General features: G+C 43.2%; 1 protein-coding gene across 3 annotated transcripts in view; it reads left to right on the top strand.

Annotated features, from left to right (window-relative positions):
• Positions 1 to 1,641: 1,641 nt before the first annotated feature.
• The window catches only part of LOC144679688 (ATP-binding cassette sub-family C member 9-like), a 311,571-nt gene continuing 288,721 nt past the window's right edge, over positions 1,642 to 24,491 (top strand). The window contains exons 1-2 of one of the 3 annotated variants that reach the window (XM_078540317.1): positions 1,642 to 2,020; positions 2,273 to 2,445. The gene's annotated coding sequence lies outside the window, so the exon portion shown is untranslated. Of the gene's footprint in view, positions 2,021 to 2,272; positions 2,446 to 2,684; positions 2,782 to 24,491 lie in introns of those variants that run through there. The other 2 variants (XM_078540318.1, XM_078540319.1) reach the window with 2 other exon arrangements.

Here is a 24,491-nt window from a genome sequence, read left to right as displayed (position 1 = left end):
GGGACACCTTGGTCCACTCCTCCATCACCACCTACACCTTAACACCCTCCCACGGCACCTTCCCATGCAACCGCAGAAGGTGCAACACTTGCCCCTTTACTTCCACCCTCCTCACCGTCCAAGGGCCCAAACACTCCTTTCAAGTGAAGCAGCACTTCACTTGCACTTCCCTCAATTTAGTCTACTGCATTCGCTGTTCCCAATGCGGTCTCCTCTACATTGGAGAGACCAAACAAGACTGGGTGACCGCTTTGCGGAACACCTTCGGTCTGTCCGCAAGCATGACCCAGACCTCTCTGTCGCTTGCCATTTCAACACACCACCCTGCTCTCATGCCCACATGTCCGTCCTTGGCCTGCTGCAATGTTCCAGTGAAGCTCAACGTAAACTGGAGGAACAGCACCTCATCTTCCGACTAGGCACTTTACAGCCTTCTGGACTTAACATTGAGTTCAACAACTTTAGATCATGAACTCTCTCCTCCGTCCCCATCCCCTTTCCAATCCTTTTTCCAATAATTTATAATTTTTTAAATATATTTTTCTTTTCCCACCTATTTTTAAATTTATTTCGATCTATCGTTTTATCTCCACCTTTCAGCCTATTTCGATCCCTTCCCCCCACCCCATCCCCATCCCCAATACGGCCAGCTGTCACTTGCTTGTCCTGCTTTCTACCCTTAATGTCACCATTAGCACATTCCTTAGATAATATCACCACCGTCAACACCCCTTTGTCCTTTTGTCTATTACATCTTTGGCAATCTCTTCTTTGCCTCCACCTATCACTGGCCCTCTTTCCAGCTCTACCTGTCCCACCCCCCTCAACCAGCTTATATTTCACCTCCTTTCTATATTTCCTTAGTTCTGATGAAGAGTCATATGGACTCGAAACGTTAACTGTATTCCTCTCCGCAGATGCTGTCAGACCTGCTGAGTTTTTCCAGCTATTTTTGTTTATGTCAGTTTACTTGTTTGGCAAGGGGGTTCTTACCTAGACAGAGACCAAAGTTACATGAAAAAAAGTGAAGTAACCCATAGCAAGATATATTTTACTGGTGTGCTTCTGCATTTTTTTACATTAGGAAACAGTTATCCCCTTAAGGGAAAGGCAGTGGCCTAGTGGTAATGTCTCTGGACTAGTAACCTAGAGGCCCATGATAATGCTCTAGGGACATGGACTTAAATCCCACCATGGTAGCTGATGGAATTTAATTGTTTAAAAACCCACCTGCCATTCTTACCTATTCTGCCCTACATGTGACTCCATACCCAAAGCAACCTGATTAACTTAACGGAAATGGTCCGTCAAGGACACAAATGCTAGACTTTCCAGCAACACTCACATCCCATGGAAGAATCTATAAAAAAAACAGCTAATACTAATCAATCAAAGATGAAGCATACTTAGGCAATTTAATTAACTTTCATTTCCAGTAAGTGAAACTGGTTAAGAAGTCGTTCCTCTGCTAAAAGTATATGAGAGAATACCCCATAATCATTTGTGATGAAATGAACACAAATTATACATTCTGTTGATGATCAGCTAATATTATGTCCGTAGTTTTGTTCCATTTTATACTGCATTTCTGAAGTCTTTTTACAAAAGAGGCAGAAATTAAACCCGAAATTAGACGCGATTGATCGGAAAATAGCAGAAAGTCGCCGCAGCCAGCCAGCCGCCGCCCAGTTACTCTGCAGTGAAATGGGAGAAATGGACGACAAAGGCTGACTTTTGTGCGGTTAATTCACTCTGGTACAGTGGTCGTAGCCCGGGGACCTGGTTTATTTTTTTTTAGCAACCCCGTGATAACCCTTAAACTCGAGCGAGTGCGGGTTCTGAAGATCAGAAAAGGCCTGCCCCGGTGTAAAGTGCGAGACACCCTCCTTCGCCTTCCTTCCTTCCAGTAACCGAGCCGCCGGGGAAATGACGCTCGCTCCGGGATGCGGCGATGTATTTGTCCCCGCGCGGACGGCAAACCGCTCACAGCTCAGTTACGTCACCGGCGGCCTGCGCTCAGGTGAGTCCCTGAACGGGGAGGTCAGGCGGCTGCCTCTCTGCGGCAAGCCCGAGGACCATTAGGCCCGACCGGCAAGTGCCGAGCTGCTGTAAGGTCGGGTCCAAAGTCAGGAGGGCGAATACCACCTACTTCAAATCCCTTTTAAATTTGCGTGTAATCAAGTAGTGTATATATTGGTGACCGTTGAAAGCAAATATTTTGCAGGCTGTTCTTGACCTGCTGAGATCAGTTCAGTTATTGTTTATCCCATAGAGCAGAACCTTCCTTGTGATAAAGCAAACGTCGGCAAATTGGTGAATTCATCCAGTGTTGTGTGGTGTGAAGCTGCAACCTATCTCTGCATCTGATTCAAAAACTTGGCAGAAATCGGCTGCATATTCCCACGATAGGTTTAATTCTGTGCTTCGCTTCAGCTGATCAAGGAGGTAGGACTGATTCTGAAGACTGGTTTTTTTAGAATTGTGGCTTGGTCCATTTGTTTGTTCAGGACCTATTCTGATATGCGCCAATCTTTGCTTATAAGTATGGGAATGCAAATACCAATACCTTAAGATGTATTTAGTTTACCAAAATACTACCTGTCATGGTCATCATAATGTTGCACAATCCATTTTCAATAAATGCTAAGAAAAACACCCTTTCCTGTAATTTGACTCAACTCTATGTTTCCAGACCTGTCAAAATATTGTGGGGCTGCTTTGGAATGCATTTGGGTTGCATTTAATCATCAGAGTGGCCTTGTGGTGGAGGTGTTCGGTCTGGTGAGTCTCCAAGAGACACTGATATAATGTGATAAAATAATATCAAAATTTTTACAGATAAATCATAACTGTCTTTTCTAATGTTTGATCGCACTCACAAACGTTCTATTCCCAAAAGCCGAGGGAGGCAGGTGTGGAGTTTTCAATGAAATTTTGCTTTTCTTTTGTCAATATTTTTTTTTCTCTTAAATTGTCATTGGTAACTCTACTGTGTCTTTCCCTGCTTGAAATTTTACGTGGGCCTAAATGATGTGTGTTCGAATGCAGTGCATCACAGCTCGATTCTATCCTTATCCAACCTGGACACATGCATTTTCTAGGAAGAATGATTAAATCATAATCAGGAGTGGGGACGCTCGTTGATTTTGCTTTTCCCTGTGGTACTGAGGCCAACTGTAGCATCTCTAACTAATTTGCCATACTGGGATCAACTAACTTACAGCAAAGTGGGAATTAAACTCAGGACTCTCTAGTCTGTTTATCATTTATTTATTGGATAAATTTGCTGGGCCACTGGAGCAGCCTATAGTTACATTTTGTGACTTGTTTATTTTTAATGTAAATGTTTTCCAGTATTATTTGAGGGTGTATTGGTGTAGAATGTACCAACATTTTGAAGATGATTTCAAGTTGGCACAAGAAAAATTTTATTGATAACTGTTTGTAGGGTGTTAGATACCATTTGGTAGGTTTTATTGAAGTCTTTGTAGTCTTAATTAGGTTAACTATTTATTTATTAACTACAAAGCTATGTACATATATACAGTAAAGGGTCCAATCTTGGAGCCGTTGCCTCCATGCTTGTGCACAGGGCTCTGTCCAATGCTAGACAGACCCCTTGGGTGCGAGCTGTGTTCTCTCTTACATCACTGCAGGCAGCACTGTACTCAGTTCCACATTAACCCAATATATGCCGGACCCTTGTACTACAATAATCAATGCACATATATATCTGAGAAGTCAAGTAATGCTTTAATTTCATTGTATTACTCTTTTCATTTAATTATGGTGACTATTTATGTACCTCCAAATTACATTGTAATCATTCATGTAATTTGCCAAGCTGTTGTTTTGTCCAATATGTTCTTACAATTTTGATGGTGGAAAAATGAAATGTCATGCTGGGGTTGAATTGACTATAAATTACATGAGATTATTTCTATTGAGAACATATATGTGTACAATTGTAAGTAGCCTGAACTTTCTGTAGCCAGTTTAATTATAGACTATAAAAGGACTTTGGGATGTGATCACATCTTGCTTTGGCTTCGTATTTTTAATATTTTTCTTCAACATTTTTTTTGCAATTTCTTATGCCTTAGGCAAGCTGAGAGAGGGAACTAAGAGGGTCTGTTTTTGTTATAAAATTTAAATTGAGTGTTAAGACAATCCAATAGTTTAAAATGGCTATTAATGATGAGAGTCCCAGGATCAATTTCAAACCCAATGTCAACATACAAGTACCACAGAATTGAATGGGATCACTCAATAGCACTAATTATAACAATTTTTAACATTTGAGACAAAAACACATCTCATTAAATTAATTAAAAGTTTCTTTTAGAGTTGGAAGTTTTTTTTAATAAAGGGACCAGTTCCCCTTTTATTAAAAAATGAATTATGAAAGCGATGATAGAGTATCAAGAACATCGCTTCAGGAAATGATGAAAGCTCATAAGGATAAGGATAGGTGTTTAATGTCAATGTAGTTGTGACATATTGCAAAACTTTTTACATATGTAGAACATATTAAATGTCTTCATGTGGTATGTTCTTTTTTGGGAAAATAAATGGTAATAACCTAATTAACCAGGTAGACCATATTTATAAAGTCTTCGTCTTTGGAATCATTTGAAAAGTGAGTTCGAAAAGTTCTTTGCTGAGGGAGCCATATTTGGGAGATTAAAAAGGTGGTTAGATAACTATGGTTAACAAGACTGCTCATGTCTTAACATATCTTTAATTGCTGCGTGAAATGCTATTCAAGTTTTCATTGTAAGTTGGGCCCTTCACTGGAAAATTGATGTTCACATTGAATTGGTTTCTTTGATCACCTGATATCAAACTGCTATTTGACCCTTGAATGCAATTCCAATAAATGGTTTTGCGATTAAGGCACAATTGTCAAAATAGCAGTAAAGCTTGTGAAATATTAACATAGGATATATGGCTCAGGAACAGGCCATTTGGCCCAATCAGTCCATGCCAGCGTTTATACTTCACTGGAACTTCCTCATCCAAATCTATCATCGTACCCCTCTATTCCCTTCTCCTTCATATGCTTGTTCAACTTCCCCTTAAATATATCTATACTATTTGCTTCAACCACTCCGTGTTATCGAGTTCGTTTCTTGCCATTCTTTGGGTGAAGAAGTTTCCTCTGAATTCTCAATTGAATTTCTTTGTGACTGTCTTATATTGATGGCCTCTGGTTATGCTTTATCCCCCCTAGAAGAAAATTATTTCTTTATTGACTCTATTAGAATGTTTCATAATTTTAAGTTCCACTAGTCTTAAACCACTCCACCTCTTTTCTTCAAGGGAAAATAGACCCAGCCTTTAATTTTCTCCTGATGTGTATATTTAAGTATTTTTGGTCTCACCTTGTAAATAAATCTGCTTTGCACCCTCTTCAGTGCTTCTATATCCTTTTTATAATATGGAAAGCAATACACTAAGTATGTTTTAAGCAATGTTCGATACAGGTTTAGCATAATTTCCATACATTTCAATCCATTCCTGTAGAAATAAAGCTTAGTGCTGTTGGTTTTTTTTTGGGCTTGCAAACCTGTGGTGCAATTTTTAATGATTGATGCATTTGTACTGTGAGATCCTTTACCTCACCTAGACTTGCACCTTCCAAGTAATGACCTCCCTATTCTTTCTACCAAAATATATTGACTCAGATTTATCTGTGTTGAGCTTCATTTGCCAAGTATTTGCCCATTCTGCATGTTTATTAATGTCTTTCTGTAATTTATTGCAGTCTTCCACATATTGACAATCCTCCTCAATTTGGCGTCATCCACAAATTTAGAAATTGTATTCTTGATTCCAAAGTCCAAATTGTTAATGTAAATTGTGTGCCTCAGTAGTCCCAGTATTGATGTGTGTGGAACAGCGCTTTCCGCTTTCTGCCACTCTGCCTGCTAGCAATTCGTTGTGCCATTTGTCTCCTGACTCCACATTCTCTGACCTTATTCATTTGTTTATTATGGGACGCCTTATTGAAAGCCTTTTGAAAGTCTGGATAAATTACAGCTTCTGCATTACCATGTCTTCTTTCCATGTTACCTCCTCAAAATATTCAAGCAATTTTCCCTTTTTAAAATCATGCTGACTATTCATTATTATATTTTTGTTTCTAGATGTTCTTCCATTCTCTCCTTTAGTAAAGATTCTGTTATGTTTCCTACCAGTGATGAGCCTGTACTGTCCCCCTTCTAAAATATAGGAATTTGATTAGTCCTCTGCCAGTCTTCTAGCACTACAACTTCCAATGGGCAATTCCCCTGCACCCGGAACACTCCAAAAAGGACTCCAAGTCTGAGCTATATCATCCCAGATTTTTAAAAAATAGGTGGATGCAATCCATCCGACCAGGGTCTTAAGCCTCTTTGAATTTGATTGGTTTATTCAATACATTGTTTTATTATTTTAAATGCACTTATCTCATTGCTTATCTCATCTTTCAATGTCATGTCAACCTGTTCTATCTCCCTGGTAAACACCAAAATGAAATAATTATTAATATTTCTGCTATCTCTCCATTGTTACCCGTGGTATTATCTTGTCTATCCCTCAGTGGTCCTATTTCCATCACAGTTTTCCATTTTTATTCCTGTGCCTGTAAAATATTTTACTATTCTGTATAATGCTCCTTGACAACTTAATTTCATAGTTCCTCTTTCCCTTCTTAATTATTTTTTTTATTCCTCTCCTAATCTTTGTATTTTCTTTTCTCATGCACTCTTTTATGTACGACTCTTAAAGCCTCAATTTTTCAATTATTTCTTTATTCATCCATGGAGTCTCAATAGTGTTTAGTTTGTTCTTTTCTTTTAGCGGAATATACTTGTTTTGCACTCTGATCACGGTTTTAAATGTTTCACATTGCTGTTCTAAATCGTTGCTTGCCAATATTGTTGCCCATTTTATTTTCTCATTCTATTCTCAGGCTCTCAAAATCAGTTTTTTTTTCAATCTATTAATTTAGTTTTCATCATGCACTTTATGATAGAGAAGAACATAAGTATTATATTTTGGTCACTATTGCCTAGATGTTCTCCTGCTTCTCTGGTTCATTTCCCATTACTAGACCCAATATTGAATCTGTTGGGCTTTTTACATATTGGGTTATTCCTACACATCGTAGGAACTTCATTCCCTTAATCTCTTGCCATTAATGGCCTCCTTACTTTACCCTTTCCTATGTTCTCCTGCCCGGTTTTGTTTACATTTAAGCTGCTAATGTTCCTTGCATATTACTCACCCATCTTACTAGTATAAAGCATTTGTTCTTTTCAGTCTTAAACTGTAAAGGCAGCTTCTGAGAATACATAGTAAAGAATAACCTTTTTGTGCTGTGTAGAGTATGTGGATAGTGATCCTACAGAAATCTTAAAGGCATTTTAAATTATTTAACAAATATCCTCATAAGGATGTCTATGTCTGGATATTGGTAGGAAATGGTAGATAACTGCCCCATGTATGTATGTTTTGGTAAGGACGCTACATTAACTTTAATATCTCCAGCATAGAGAAAAATTAGCCATGGTTAAAGCTTTCCATTGCTCTCAGGTGTACTTAGTCATTTCTTGATATCAAATGGAGTGAAGCTGGAATATACATACATAGTACAACTTAAGGTCAATTCTTTCTTGGTGTTGGTGTAGAATTTCACTTGCAATTTTAAGCAGAATATAGGAGTACAAAATTTCTTGACTAAATTATCAGGCTTGATTTCAGGAAAATAGAGTTTTATTTATGTTTTGTGTAGAATATGTTTTTCAGAGTAATTTCCTGATTAATTGGCATGCTCTACAAATATTTGCTACTTACTTCTTTCATGCATGCAAACATACAAATTAGGAGGAGTAGGTCATTTGGCCACTCAAGCCTGCTCCGCCATTTGATAAGATCATGACTGATCTGATGTGGCCTCAACTCTACTTTTTTTTATTGACTCATGGGATGTGGGCCTTACTGGCTGGGCCAGCATTTATTGCCCAATCCTAGTTGCTCTTGAGAAGGTGGGAGTGAGCTGCCTTCTTGAACTCTACTTTCCTGCCTACCCTTTAGATCAGTGGTTCCCAAACATTTTAACATCCAGCGAACCCTTTTCATGAAAATGCCAAATTTCATGAACCCCCTCCTAAAAATAAACTTTTTCCAGGCATCTTTTTCCTTGCCTGAGTATAAATTTTAAAGCAGTGATCTTAGAAATTTATTATTTAGCAAAATGTAATAAGTGAAGGATAGCTACCTAATACAAATTAGATGCACAAAATCAAACCTAGTTACTTACAGAATTGCTAGACTCCAGGTGTGATTGATGGGGGAATGGCCCAATCATTTCCATTCTGGCCAGATTATGTCACCAGTCACCACTTAATGGAGCCTTTAATATTGGGCATGAGGACACATGTCTACAGAGATGCAATGAAGGCATCTTCGATTTTCTACCAGCAAGAGAAGCAGCACCTTACCATTCTGATGGGCAAAAGTTCTTCCCCAGTCCTTCCTTGCGTCGAGGAACTGGGGGAGATTCAAGAGAAGAGATCTGAAAGAAGAGTTAAGGGCCTTGGCCCACAAACCCATTATCGAGGGACTGGATTTGGGGACAACTTCAAGACTCAGAAAAGATCAGGAGGGGAAGGGTCTTGGGCCACAGACATGGTGTCTGTTTATGGCCCAGGGCCCTTCCCCTCCCAACCTCATCTCTAAACCCCTAAGTCCTCCTTCACAGAAGGGGTCAGGAGGGGAAAGGCCCAGGCCAAGGCCACAGAAAACATTGTTGAAGAAGCAAAGGTTTCCAGATGATGGTGGGGGAGGAGCGAGGGGGAATGCAGCCAGCTGGGGAGTGAAACTGAATTGTAGGTACTTACCTAAAAGCTCCACTTCTACAGGCACAGGCAGCACACGACTCCAAAGCCCAAGCAGAAGACATGGCACACCCAACCACAGACGGCTCTCCAACTCCAAGTCCAGTCACGAGGATTGAGACAAGGCGCGTTCTACTGGGCCAATGATTGCTGTTGTCTGAACAGCAGCAATCATTGGCCAAGTAATCTGTCTACATACCTGATTAGCTCCTTTGGACAGTGGCTGAGTAGTCTGTCATTCAGGATGGTCGATGAGCGCGTCCCCCCCCCCCCCCTGCCCGCAAGAGCCCAGGCCCCAGTCATTTGGTGAGCGCCAAACCGACAGCCATCATTTTCCCGTAATTTTGGGCACAAACACTTATGCTATTATGGGATTTTTCCCACAAACTCTCTGAAGCATTTCGCGAAGAATTTGGGAACCACTGCCCTAGATCCTTTGACTCCCTTGTCAATCAAGAATCTGTCTAACTCGGCCTTAAAAATATTTAATGACCCTGCCTCCACTGCTTTCTGGGGAAGAGAATTCCACGAACAAGCCTTTGAGAGAAAAAAAAATCTCCTCATCTCCATCTTAAATGGGAGATCCCCTTATTTTTAAACTCTGCCACCTAGTTCTAGTCTCCCCCAGAAGGGGAAACATCCTCTCAGCATCCACCCTGTCAAGCCCCCTCAGGATCTTATATGTTTCAATAAAATCAACTTCACTCTTCTAAACTCCACCAGATACAGGCCCAACCTGTCCAACCTTTCCTCATAAAATAACCCATGTTGAAGTGCTAAAAATCTAACTTCAGAATTAGGTGTGCCATGACACTGGCATCTATCCAAAAATATGGACAATTTCCCAGGTATGTCCTGTCCATAAAAAGGACAAATTCAACTCTTCCAATTACTTCCTATCAACTTACTCCTTGCTCTCAATCATCAACAGCACTATCAAATGATTCTTACTGACCAATAATGTGCACATTGCTGCTCCATTTGGGTTCCACCAGGGCCACTGGGCTTGAGACCTCGTTATAGCCTTGGTCCAAATATGGACAAAAGAGCTGAATTCCAGAGGCAGTGACTGCCTTTGACATCAAGCCAGCATTTGACCTAGTGTGGCAACAAGAACCCCCCCAGTAAAACTGAGGTAATTGGTGAAATCTGTAGCCATATGGTGGATGAAATTTAGGGTGTGGAGGTATCTTTGACACCAACACACGAATGCCATGCTCAATGTTTCATCCTGGTTACTTATGCTGCAGTTAGTGCACTGTCACCAAAGTTGGTAGAGTCCAAAAGTTGTAAGCCTGCCTGTCATTCATTTAAGGTCAATTATAAATTAATTAAGGTACTCAAGGGCAGCAGATAGATGGGAACACCACATCCTGGAAGTTCCCCTCCAAGTCACTCACCATTCCTTCACTGTCGCTGGTTCAAAATCCTGGAACTCCCTTCCTAACAACACTGTGGGTGTACGTACGCCACGTGGACTGCAGTAGTTTAAGAAGGCAGCTTACCACCACCACCTTCTCAAGGGCAACTAGGGATGGACAATAAATGCTGGCCCAGCCAGCAAAGCCAACATCCTGTGAATGAGTTTAAAAAAAAACTTAGCAAAGCAATTGTCCCCCACAGTCCATCTGCAGGAAAGGCTTGTGAAGTTATCCAGTGTCAAAATATTGGTCAGTTTTACTGATAATGAATTAAAGGGCACACTTCTGATAGACTCACTTGGAAGAGAGACTTGAACCAAGGAGGGACAATTTCAGGACTCTCTGCAGCTACAGAAGCGAGGGGAATAGCCCATTCAGTTGAAAGCTCCTCCAGTGAGGAAGAGGGAAGGAGAGAGGATAGCTGCTAGCCATGGTTACTTTCAGCCAGCACTCCAACATGAGCGTCATCATGACACTGAAGGCCTAGAAGGGCAGTGAAGGGAGAGTAGGCAGGTACACGCCAGGAGAAGACACTACCCTGAGACAAGCACAGTAACTATCTTCAAGTTGAATGAGCACCAATGTCACAGTAGGCTCCATCTAGCCAGGGAGTCAGTGATATTGATATGCAACATAATTGGTAGGGAGATCAGTTCAAACTGCATGGGTGGCCACCCAATGCTTATAGCGTTGAAGGCTCTGAACTTCTATGTGTCCGGTTCCTTTCAGGCATCTGCAGGTGATTGGTGGGGTGTATTGCAATCAGCCACCATTTTATGCACATATAACATCTCGTGCCTTACAGATGACTCCAAAGGTTCATTATCTGTCTGGAACTCAGCATCATCTTGGTTTCCCACACTCCTCCAAGGGTCAGAGGATATCATAGCCTCCGACAGCTGGTTCAGCAAACGTGCAGTACTAACCCCAACTTCTGCTATTGTTTGGGCTGACGTGCGCAAACCTACCAATGTGACAGAATCTGAGCTGGAGCTAGGTCCATGCTGAGCTAGGAGCAACGATGGGATAGCACACCCTCTAAGCTCCCCTCCCCTTCCTCAGAGGTCAGTGTCAGACCCTTGGGTCATTGTATGGTTGGCCTGCAGAAGGAATAAGAAAGGCGACTGCACATCAATAATGAGAAGGGACACTGAGTCAAAGTAGCTTGAGACCTGTAACACATTGCATATATGTTTTGAACTAGCACTTTTGTACCTTACACACTCATCCCATTGCCTGTTACATTCTTAAAAGATCACCCCCATTGACGAGAGAGGGTCTCTAAGATACTCACCAGCTCCAGCACTAACTCTGGCCTGTCCTCTGCTCACCGATCTGGCCCTGTGCTGACTGGTGAGTCCAGGATATCCTCCCCGATTTGGGTTAGCACTGTCAGGCTGAGCACTCCACCAATCTGTCATGGACCTCTTGCAGGTGCTAAGGGCCATCTTCTCTTGTGAAAACAATGGCAGATTAATGAGTTCAATAGCTGGATGGATCAACCACTTGGGTTGGTCGCCATCATCTGCAGTGGCTTCTGCACTGCGCATCACAGTGCTACACCTCTTGCAAATGACATTCCCATTCAACACATCCCAGCCCCACTTTCCACCCCCCTGTCCCCCACCAGAGCCTGGGAGGATACTGAGACTACAGTTGGCATTGAGGGCATGCAGGGATCATGCATCCGCAACCTTGGCAGCCATCTCCCAGGCAGACCATACCCATAGCCTTCAATAGTTCTGCGAGCACATTGACGTTAAGCTCCCACACTCACATTGTTGAATGGAGAAGGTGGTTCACCCTTTTTCTGTGATGTGCCCAGGCCCTATGACCCCACGCTCATTGACCACCTCTTCCACCTCCATCCAGGCTTTCTTGGTCAGATGAGGTCTCCACTTGCCATCTATGGACGGAGAACCTCCCACCGTTTGCTGACAGCCAGGAGGAGGGTTCAGAGGGAGTCATCAGTGAACCATGGAGCCATCCTTGCTTCTTTGCCATTCCTGGAGTACGGTAGAATTTGATCTTTACAAGCCATTCAGTTTATCTCCTCAGTTTCAAGCGACTCACACTCTCTCGGGTGCAGTGGGGCTGGCAGGATCACAGCAGTCCCTTTTAATATAGCTTGCCTCGTTACTCACTTTTCTGTTTCCTTATGCCTTCATGGAAGTCGCCCCCTGCCCCGTTAGTGCTGAATGACACTGCCGACATCGCTTTAAGCCTCCCGCCGGCAGCGTCTTCCGGCCTTGAACCTGCCCCGCTGGCCGGCTGTTAATCAGTCAGCCAGGGCGTGATTGCTGTCGGCATTTGGGAGTTGCCAGGAGTGGAAATTACTTCCGCTCCTGCCCACAGGATCTGCGCGCTCAGCGCTAAATTCTGCCGAGTTATTTTTTATTTTAAAAAAACAGATTAGTCTAGACAATCTTATTAAAAATACTTACTTTTCTTATCATAAACCTATTTTAGACTATTAATGAAACTGCACCAGGTTTCCACTCTGAAATGAATCAATTAATATTTTTTCATGCAAAGAAAAACTATTTAGAATCTGTTATGCTAGCTGATTGCACTGGTTCATGGAAGATTTTGCATTTATTATGCAAATGATTTAATAGAAATTTGAACTGGCTCCACTTGGGGAAAACCAGCACAATTTCAAATGCAGATTGCAACACAGAAGTTCTACCGGTTGTTATTGGGATCAGCTATACTAGAGCCATCAGCATTTCTTTATAAAATGCCACATTTTGATGTTTTTCTTATGCTGAAAACAATTTATTTCAAACGCCATGCTCATATATCTAATTTGTGTGGAAGGTACTGGATGTTCACTTAGCAGAACCTGAATCATGGATAATTATAGTTCTAGTGTTTGTTTAACCTCATGCTACTATGCTGTTAGGCAGCGTCGGATTCTGCTTAAACAGAGCATTTAGGACTGAAGAAAGAGGGGGCAACCAGGTCAATCCCAAGAATAGTGTTGCCAGATTTGTAATGGTTCCAGCTCATGTCAATTGGCCTTCATTACAAGTGATGTGGTAGCGTAGTAAAGTTACTCTGTTGTATGAAGAATTAAGACAAAACTTCATAATACAGTCCTTAATATTCCATTATATTGTGCATTGGAGTTCCTGTTTCTATCAATGACTTTAAAAGCTGCTCCAGCCTAATCCTAGACTCAAAATAGCACCATGTTGGCATATACATGAGTCGTGATGCCATATCTATTCATGTGCATGGATTTTTGGAGGAATCCAGAGCATCTAGTGTAATCGGTCAGTATAGCTTGACCAGTGTGACTGGAACAACATTATTCAAAATGCCTTGGAAATAAAGACTTTTGCTGTTGGGGAATTGTGTACTAAAACAGGATGTTGATTGTTAGATCTTCACTATGACTTGATGCCATGATAGAAACCATATGAACACTTTCTTGTGTGGTGCTAAAAGATGACAGAGAGAGAGAGGGGCTTTTTTTTGGTCTTCTGCACCATGAAGTCCTCATAACAGGTATATCAAAAGTAATTTGATTTTGTTTCCTCAGAACTACCTTTTCACCTTAGCTTATGAAGTTTGTCACTCTTGGATTTCCGCCTGCACTGAGCTGGCAGGTTCCCAGCCCTGGTGAGCTGAAATATGAGAAGCTGTCAAAAATTATATGGAAAATTTGCAAGTATAGGGTATCATATATCCTAATGCATCCTCACTTGAAACACGTGGATATTTGATATGATTTTTTTTCCCTTTCCAGGCTGGAATGCTGGGGTCAGTTGTGGAGCTATTTTCGTCACCCGTAGTTGAGATCAGCTAACTGAGTAGAGGTTAGGAACTGAGTTGAGGGCAAGGGCCGAGATGAATAATTACTCAAGCCAAAAGACATTTTGGAAGATTGCCCTGAAATATAAAAGGGAGATAGATAATGGCCCAGATCTTGAGGTCTCTGGATAGTTGTACCCCAGAAGTACCCAAGAAGTTAAGCTTGGGGACCCCTTGGAAATCCCAAGCGGGAATTGCCCTAGAAGTTTCAACTTCTGATGGGGAATTCCCCTCTGCCTGGAACCCTCTGAAAAAGTCTACAACTCTGAGTTAGAGTCAGAAACTTCAAAGGGTTCTAACTCACCTACCTGGATAGTTACCCAAGAAATGTTAGACACGGAAGAAACCTTGTCCTACAGCTGAACCCCTGACTCCACTGACCCCCCTCCCCCCCCGACTCTTTGCCCCCTCCCACGACCCTCTGACTCTCTCCCCTTCCCACGACCTCTGACACTCCTCTCCCCCATTCTCTGCCTTTCCCACACCACCTCCCATCCTGGATCCCTCAACCCTCGGGCCCCGACCCCTCCGATACATCTCCCCCCATTCCTCCAACATCCCCTACACCCACTGCTCCGACATCCCCATCTGCCTGATCCTCCAATTCCATCCCCCCTACCCTCTGAACATCCCCCTTCCTGCTGACCCTCCAATTGTCCCACCTCACCATCTAATTGCCCCTGCTGACCCTCTAATTGTCCCCAATGTCCCTCTAATTGCCCTGATTTCCTACGACTCCCCTGACTCCCTCCCCAGCACTCCAACACTACCCCCTCTCCCCGCCCCCGGACCTTCAGAAAACCTCCGCCGGACCCTCTGACTCTACCCACCCCACCATCCTGCCTGCTGCTTGCCATCCGCAACCCTAGCATCCTACCAATTATCTCACTCACATTCATTCACTAACACAGTGAAAAGCTATTTAAACGTCCCAAAGCTTTTCAGTGTGTTAACGAATAAAGACTTACCAAAATACAGCAGCTAGTGCCTTAAAAAAAAGGGGCCATGACTTGGCTTCTCTCAACAACCCTCCCCTATGAAGAAGGACTTTCTGAAGAGGCCCGGTTTGGAATTCCGGGTCAGACATGCAGAGCTCCAGCATGGAAGAAATAATAGGAGTGGAGTGGCAATCCAACAGTGATTGCCAATCCTCAGAAGATTCGGCTCAAGATTTATTGTGCAGTAGTGTGAAGATTTTGGGGATGAAATTGCTAATCTGCAAGTTTTTTTTACTCTGAACCCTTGTAACTACAGTAAAACAAAGAGGTTGCTGTGGGTAAAGTTCTTTTTTTCGGTCATATCATGCGAGCAGTCAGTTTAATAATTCACAGAACTTGAACTTTGGTATTTCATGTAACTCAAATGACCCTTGCTGGGGATCAGCAGTATTTTTTTTAATGTTGGAAGTATTCCTGTTTTTGACCTGTTAACCTCAGCTGGTAGCGAAAATGGAGCTAATTCCATAATAAATATCTGTATTGCTCAAAAAAGTGAAGACCTTCTCCTATGCCAGAAATAATACATATTTTACTTGCATAAAATGATTTTATCCAGCTTTTTGTCTTGCTGTAAATTTGTATCTTACAGTAGCAAAACAGCCAAAGGGACTGTTATTATCTGATAATGGGAATAGGTTGTCTATAAGAAGTTTGCTTCAGTCGGAATTATGATCTTCAAAACCTGTTAACTATTTTAAATGCTTCACACCTTCAGCCTTCTGGACTCAACATTGAGTTCAACAATTTTGGATTGTGACCTCAGCCCCCACTTTGTTTCCTTTTTTTCTGCAGCTTTTGAATTTATTCTTTTTCTTCCCTTATTTTTGCTTTTGGGTGGCATTTGTTCATCATTTTGTCATTCACACCTCCTTCAGACACTTTTAAAAATGACTTTACAAGTCCCATTACTAATCCCTTACACCTTGCACAGTCAACATTTTTGTCATTTAATCTCCCTTGCCCTCTATCCTCTCAAAGACCTTCTTATTTTTATTTTTCTATCCTTGCCTCTTTCACTTGCTTAAACCCTTCCACATTTCTAACTTTTCTTAATGAAGGGTCATCGACCTTAAACGTTAACTCTGTTTCTCTCTCCACAGATGCTGCCTGTTCCACTGAGTATTTCCAGCATTTTCTGTTTCTATTAACTATTTTAAATGTTTGCTTTGCTGTACACCACGACCACCCCATTCTCCGTCCATAAAAAAATAGATCTTATCCAGAGATGTTAAACTTGTGTTGACATTTATTTAAACAGATGGATAGCTGGGAGACAACATAAGAGAGTGGAAGGGGAGAGAGAGCAGCGAGACACCATAAAATAGCGCAAGGGGAGAGAGAGCAGCGAGACATCATAGGAGGAGGCAGTGGTGTAATGGAATTGTCGCTGGACTAGTAATCCAGAGACCCAGGGACCTGGGTTCATATCCTGCCATAGCAGATGGTGGAACTTAAATTCAATAAAAGTCTGGAATTAAAAGTCTAATGATGACCATGAACCGATTGTTGTTTAAAAACTCAACTGGTTCGCTAATGCCCTTTAGAGAAGGAAATCTATCGTCCTTACCTGGTGACTGCAGACCCACAGCAATGTGGTTGATTCTTAAATCCCCTCTGAAAAGGCCTAGCAAGCCACTCAGTTGCATGAAACCAGACGGTCCACCCGGCATCAACCTAGGCACTGGAAACGACAATGGCAACCTCAGCCCTGTCGACCCTGCAAAGTCCTCCTTACTAACATCTGGGGGCTAGTGGCAAAATTGGGAGAACTGTCTCGCAGACTAGTCAAGCAACAGCCTGACATTGTCATCCTCACGGAATCATCACCATCCCTGGGTATGTCCTGTCCCACCGGCAGGACAGACCCAGCAGAGGTGGTGGCACAGTGATATATAGTCGGAAGGGAATTGCCCTGGGAGTCCTCAACATCAACTTCGGACCCCACGAAGTCTCATGGCGTCAGGTCAAACATGGGCAAGGAAACCTCCTGCCGATTACCATGAACCATCCTCTCTCAGCTGATGAATCAGCGCTCCTCCATGTCGAACACCACTTGGAGGAAGCACTGAGGGTGGCAAGGGTGCAGAATGTACTCTGGGTGGGGGACTTCAATCTCCATCAGCAAGAGTGGCTCGGTAGCATTGACCGAGCTGGCCGAGCCCTAAATGACATAGCTGCTAAACTGGGTCTGCAGCAGGTGGCGAGATAACCAGCAAGAGGGAAAAATACACTTGACCACATCCTTACCAACTTGCCTGCTGCAGATGTAACTGTCCATGACAGTATTGGTAGGAGTGAACACCGCATAGTCGTTGTGGAGATGAAGTCTGCCTTCACATTGAGGATACCCTCCATCATGTTGTGTGGCACTACCACTGTGCTAAATGGGATAGATTTCGAACAGATCTAGCAGCTAGAGACTGGGCATCCATGAGCAGAATTGTACTCAAACACAATCTGTAATGTTGTGGTCTGGCAAATCTCCCACTCTACCATTATCATCAAGCCAGGGGATCAACCTTGGTTCAATTAAGAGTGCAGGAAGGCATGCCAGGAGCAGCACAAGGCATACCTAAAATTGAGATGTCAACCCAGTGAAGCTATAACACAGGGCTACTTGTGTGCCAAACAGCATAAGCAGCAAGTGACAGGCAGAGCTAAGCGATCGCACAGATCTAAGCTCTGCAGTCCTGCCACATCCAGTCATGAATGGTGGTGGACAATTAAACAACTCACTGGAGGAGGAGGCTCCACAAATATCCCCATCCTCAATGATGGAGGAGCCCAGCACATTAGTGCAGAAGATGTAGCATTTGCTACAATCTTCAGCCAGAAGTACCAAGTGGATGATCCATCTCGACCTCCTCCGGAGGTCCCCAGCATCACAGATGCCAGTTTTCAGCCAATTCAATTCACTCCACGTGACATCAAGAAACAGCTAAAGGTGCTGGATACTGCAGAGGCTAAGGGCTCTGACAATATTCCGGCAATTATACTGAAGACATGCTCCAGAACTTGCTGCGCCCCTAGCCAGTACAGCCACAACACTGGCATCTACCCGGCTTTGAGGAAAATTGCTCAGGTATGTCCTGTACACAAAAAGCAGGACAAATCCAACCCGGCCAATTACCGCCCCATCAGTCTATTCTCGATCATCAGTAAAGTAATGGAAGGGATCATCATCAGTGCTATCAAGCGGCACTTGCTCAGCAATAGCCTGCTCACTGATGCTCAGTTTGGGTTCCGCCAGGGCCACTCAACTCCTAACCTCATTACAGCCTTTGTTCAAACATGTACAAAAGAGCTGAACTCCCGAGGTGAGGCAAGAGTGACTGCCCTTGACATCAAGGCCACATTTGACCGAGTGTGGCATCAAGGAGCCCTAGCTAAACCGGAGTCAATAGGAATTGGTGGGGGGGAAAGCTCTCCGCTGATTGGATTCATACCTAGCACAAAGGAAGATGGTTGTGGTTGTTGGCGGTTAGTCATCTCAGCTCCAGGACATCAATGCAGGAGTTCCTCAGGGTAGTGTCCTTGGCCCAACCATCTTCAGCTGTTTCATCAATGACCTTCCTTCCATCATAGGGTCAGAAGTGGGGATGGTCGCTGATGATCACGCAATGTCCAGCTCCATTCACGACTCTGCTGGTACTGAAGCAGTCCATGTCCAAATGCAGCAAGACCTGAACAATACTCAGACTTGGGCTGACAAGTGGCAAGTAACATTCGCGCCACACAAGTGTCTGGCAATGACCATCTCCAACAAGAGAGAATCCAACCATTGCCCCATGATGTTCAATGGCTTACCATCACTGAATCCCCCACTATCAACATCCTGGGGGTTACCATTGATCAGAAACTGAACTGGACTAGCCATATAAATACCGTGGCTACAAGATCAGGTCAGAGACTAGGAATCCTGTGACGAGTAACTTACCTCTTGACTCCCCAAAGCCTGTGCACCATCTACAAGGCTCAAGTCAGGAGTGTGATGGAATACTCCCCATTTGCCTGGATGAGTGCAGCTCCCACAACACTCAAGAAGCTTGACACCATCCAGGACGAAGCAGCCTGCTTGATTGACACTACATCCACAAACATTCACTCCCTCCACCACCGATGCACAGTAGCAGTGGTGTGTACCATCTACAAGATGCACTGCATGAACTCACCAAGGCTCCTTAGACAGCACCTTCCAAACCCATGACCAATACCATCTAGAAGGACAAGGGCAGCAGATAGGTGGGAACACCATCACCTGGAAGTTCCCCTCCAAGCCACTCAGCCTGATTTGGAAATATATCGCCGTTCCTTCAGTGTCGCTGGGTCAAAATCCTGGAACTCTCTAACAGCACTGCGGGTGTACCTACACCACATAGACTGCAGCGGTTCAAGAAGGCAGCTCGCCACCACCTTCTCAAGGGCAACTAGGGATGGGCAATAAATGCTGGCCCAGCCAGTGAAGCCCACATCCCGAGAATGAATAAAAAAGCACAGTGCAAGGGGAGAGAGAGCAGCGAGACACTGTTTAAAAGAGGGCAAAGAGAGAGAATGAGTGGGACATCATTTGAAAGAGTTAGGCCAGTCCATGGCTCCAGAATGGACCGAACATGTTTTGAGAAAATCTAAATGTGATCACAAAAGGAAATGGTTAAATTAATGGTGAGTATTTTTCTCGTTTATCTTCCGAAACCCTGGTAATTTATTAGTAATTTTATGGTTTTATTTGTAGTAGTGAGTTTTGCTTGTTGTAGTAAAGTTTATTAGGAGTAATAGGGTTATCTAATTATAAATTATGAAAAATAAATTAATTTACACACAATAGAGATGGCAGGGCTGTCGATGTGTTACAGTTGCAGCATGTGTAGCCAAGGTAACCACATCTGCGTTAAGCGTCTGGCTTGAGGAACTTCGGCTGAGAGCCAGTGAACTGGTGGCCACGCTACGGACACTGCGATTCACCAGGGTGGGGGAGAGTTAACGGAACACTTTGTCCCTTAGGATAGGGTTGTCTGATTTGGCTAGGGACAGAAGGGTGTGACTGTGAGACAGGCAGGTAAGGGGTTCGAGATGGTAGAAGTGAAGGAGCCTCAGGCCTTACAATTGCCCAGCAGTTTTGAGGTTCTTGCAGCTGGTATGGATGAGGGTAAGAGCTGCAAGATGGATGAGCAAACTGACCATGGCATTGTGGAAGAGGAAGCCATTCAAGCGGGGGGAGTAAATAGAAACATTGTGGTAACAGGGGACAGTGTAATCAGGGAATAGACACAGCTGTCTGCAACTGAGAGCATGAGTCCAGATGGCTATGTTGCCTATCAGGTGCCAGTGCTCGGGATGTCTGCTGTAGACTGGAGAGGAACTTGCAGTGGGAGGGGGAGGATCCAGTTTTCATGGTCCATATGGGTACGAACATATGAATTAGAAGCAGAAGTGGGCTATACAGCCCTTCGAGCCTGCTCCGCCATTCGATGCGATCATGGCTGATCTGATTGTAACATCAACTCCACCCTCCCGACTGCCCCTGATGACCTTTCACCTTCTTTCTTATCAAGAATCTATCTATCTCTGCCTTAAAAAATATTCAAGACTCTGCTTCCACTGCCTTTTGAGGAAGAGAGTTCCAAAGACTTACAACACTCTGAGAGAAAAAAAATCTCCTCATCTCTGTCCTAAATGGGCAACCCCTTATTTTTAAACAGTAGCCCCGAGTACTAGATTCTCTCACAAGATGAATCATCCTCTCCACATCAATCCTGTCAAGACCCTTCAGGATCTTATATGTTTCAATCAAGTCACCTCTTACTCATCTGAACTCCAGTGGATACAAGTCTAGCCTATCCAACCTTTCCTCATAAGACAACCCGCCCATTCCAGGTCATCTAGTAAACCTTCTCTGAACTGCTTGCAATGCATTTACATCCTTCCTTAAATACGGAGGCCAATACTATGCATAATACTCTAGATGTGGTCTCACCACTGCCCTGTATGACTGAAGCATAACCTCCCTATTTTTGTATTCGATCCTCCTTACAGTGAATGATAACATTCTATTAGCTTTCCTAGTTACTTGCTGTAGCTGCATACTAGCCTTTTGCGATTCATGCACTAGGACACCCAGATCCCTCTGCATCTCAGAGCTCTGCAATCTCTCACCATTTAGATAATTAGTTTTTTTATTCGTCCTCCCAAAATAGACAACCTCACATTTTCTCACATTATACTCCATTAGCCAGATCTTTGCCCACTCACCTAACCTATCTACATCACTTTGTAGCTTCCTCGTGTCCTCTTCGCATCTTACTATCCTACCTATCTTTGTGTCATCAGCAAACTTAGCAAACATACCTTCAGTCCCTTCATCCAGGTCGTTTATGTAAAGTGTAAAAAGCTGAGGCTCCAGCACTGATCCCTGCGGCACACCACTTGTTACATCTATCCAAGCAGAAAAAGACCCATTTATGCCTACTCTCTGTTTCCTGTTAGCGAGCCAATATTCTATCCATGCCAATATGTTATTTTCTACAGCATGAGCTTTTATTTTTTGCCATAACCTTTGGTGTGGCACCCTATTAAATGCCCTTTGGAAACTAAATACAGTACATCCACCAGTTCCCCTTTATCCACCCACATGTGACTCCTTCAAAGAACTCCAATAAATTGGTTAAACATGATTCCCCTTTCACAAAATCAAGTTGACTCTGCCTGATTGCCCTGAATTTTTCCAAGTGCCCTGCTGTAGCGTCTTTAATAATAACCTCTAACATTTTCCCTATGACAGATGTTAAGCTAACTGGTCTGTAGTTTCCTGATTCCTGTCTTCCTCCATTTTTGAATAAAAGAGTTAAATTTACTATTTTCCAATCTAATGAAACCTAACCCGAATCTTGGAAAATTAAAACCAATGCAGCAACTATCTCAAGATAAAGGCAAAATACTGCCGATGTTGGAAATCTGAAACAAAAAATGCTGGAAAAACTCAGCAGGTCTGACAGCATCTGTGGAGAGAAAGACAGAGTTAACGTTTCGAGTCAGTCTGACTCTTCTTCAGAGCTAAGAGAAGTAAAAATGTGGTGAAATTTTGAACTGTTGAAGGGGGGTGGAGCAAGTGAAGCTGAATAGAAGGCCAGCGATAGGTGGAGGCAAAGGAGGGATTGCCAAAGATGTCATAAACAAATGGTCAAAGGGGTGTTGATGGTGGTGGCACTGGTTAAAGGAGATGCTAATGGTGACATTAAGAATAGAAAGCAGAATGTGATAGTAGCTGGACAAGGGTAAGCACTCTGGAAAGAACAACATGAGCAAGTGACAGATGGCCCTAGTGGGGGTGGGGTGGTGGGAAAAAATATCGAAAATAGGCTAAAAGGTGGGGATAAAACAATGACTAAAAGTGAAAATAACTTTTAAAAATAATAATAAAAGTAAGCAGAAAAAAATTAAATTTAAAAAATAAAAATTAATATTGAAAAAAGGGATAAAAAAGGGACGAGGATGGAGGAGAGAGTTCATAGTCTTAAGTCGTTGAACTCAATGTTAAGTCCGGAAGGCTGTAAAGTGCCTAACGGAAGATGAGGTGCTGTTCCTCCAGTTTGTGTTGAGCTTCACTGGAACATTGCAGCAGGCCAAGGATGGACATGGGGGCATGAGAGCAGGGTGGTGTGTTGAAATGGCAAGCAACAGGGAGGTCTGGGTCATGCTTGCGGACAGACCGAAGGTGTTCCGCAAAGCGGTCATCCAGTCTGTGTTTGGTCTCTCCAATGTAGAGGAGATCGCGTTGGGAACAGCGAATGCAGTAGACTAAATTGAGGGAAGTGCAAGTGAAGTGCTGCTTCACTTGAAAGGAGTGTTTGGGCCCTTGGACGGTGAGGAGGGGGGAGGTAAAGAGGCAGGTGTTGTACCTTCTGTGATTGCATGGGAAGGTGCCATGGGAGGGGGTTGAGGTGATGGGGGTGATGGAGTGGACCAGGGTGCCCCGGAGAGAACGGTCCCTATGGAATGCCGACAGTGGGGGATGAAGGAAAGATGTGTTTGATGGTGGCATCATGCTGGAATTGGCGGAAATGGCAGAGAATGATCCTTTGAATGCGGAGGCTGGTGGGGTGAAAAGTGAGGACAAGGGAGACCCTATCATTGTTCTGGGAGGGAGAGGAAGGTATGAGGGAAGAGGCATGGGAGATGGGTCAGACACGGTTGAGGACCCTGTCAACCACCGTGGGTGGGAAACCTCGTTTAAGGAAGAAGGAAGACATGTCACAGTGCTGTTTTGGAAAGTGGCAACATCGGTACAGATGTGACAGAGGTGAAGAAACTGAGAGAATGGGATGGAGTCCTTACAGGAAGCAGGGTGTGAGGAGCTGTAGTCAAGATAGCTGTGGGAGTCGGTGGGCTTGTACTGAATATTGGTGGACGGTCTATCACCAGAAATGGAGACAGAGAGGTTAAGGAAGGGAAGTGTCAGAGATTGACCATGTGAAAGTGATAGAGCGGTGATGGATGAGGATTGTGCAGGCCTCTGTTCAAGGAAGAAGCGGAGAGTCCTCAGACCATCCTGGTGGGGGGTGGAGGTGGAGAGGGATTGGACATCCAACGTCATCAACCATCTCACTAGCTTTTAAGACCCTAGGCTGAAGTCTATCAGGACCCACGGACATTTTAGCTCGCAGGTCCAACAGTTTGCACAGTACCACTCTTCTGGTGATTGTAATTTTCCCGAGTTCTTCCCCCTCTTCCATTTCCCGTGTTACAGCTATTTCTGGGATGTTACTTGTATCCTCAATAGTGAAGTCCGATGCAAAATACATGATCAATTCGTCTGCCATCTCCTTATTTTCCATTATTAAATCCCTAGACTCATTTTCTATAGGACCAACGCTCACTTTGTTAACTCCTTTTTTAATATCTATAGAAACTCTTACTCTCTTTATATTTTTAGCTAGTTTTCTCTAATACTCAAATTTTTCCTTTCTTTATCAATCTTTTGCTGTTTTTTTATATTTTGTCCAATCTTCTGACCTGCCACCTATCTTTGTGCAATTGTATGCTTTTTAATTTTGATACTATCTTTAACTTGTAAAGTTAACCACAGATGGTGGATCCTCCGCTTGGAATTTTTCTTTCTCGCTGGAATCTATGTATTCTGTGTGTTCTGAAATATCCCCTTAAATATCTGCTGCTGCATCTCTATTGACCTATCTGTTAACCTAATTTGCCAGTTCACTTTAGCTAGCTCTTTAATGCCCTCATAATTGCCCTTATTTAAGATTAAAATATTAGTCTTGGATCCATTCTTCTCTCCCTCAAACTGAATGTAAAACTCAACCATATTATGATCACTGCTACCTGGGGATGCCTTCACTATGAGGTCATTAACT

The sequence above is a fragment of the Cetorhinus maximus genome, chromosome 4 (assembly GCF_964194155.1).
Source record: "Cetorhinus maximus chromosome 4, sCetMax3.hap1.1, whole genome shotgun sequence".
Classification (NCBI taxonomy): Eukaryota; Metazoa; Chordata; class Chondrichthyes; order Lamniformes; family Cetorhinidae; genus Cetorhinus; species Cetorhinus maximus.
This window is presented reverse-complemented; position numbering and strand designations above follow the sequence as displayed.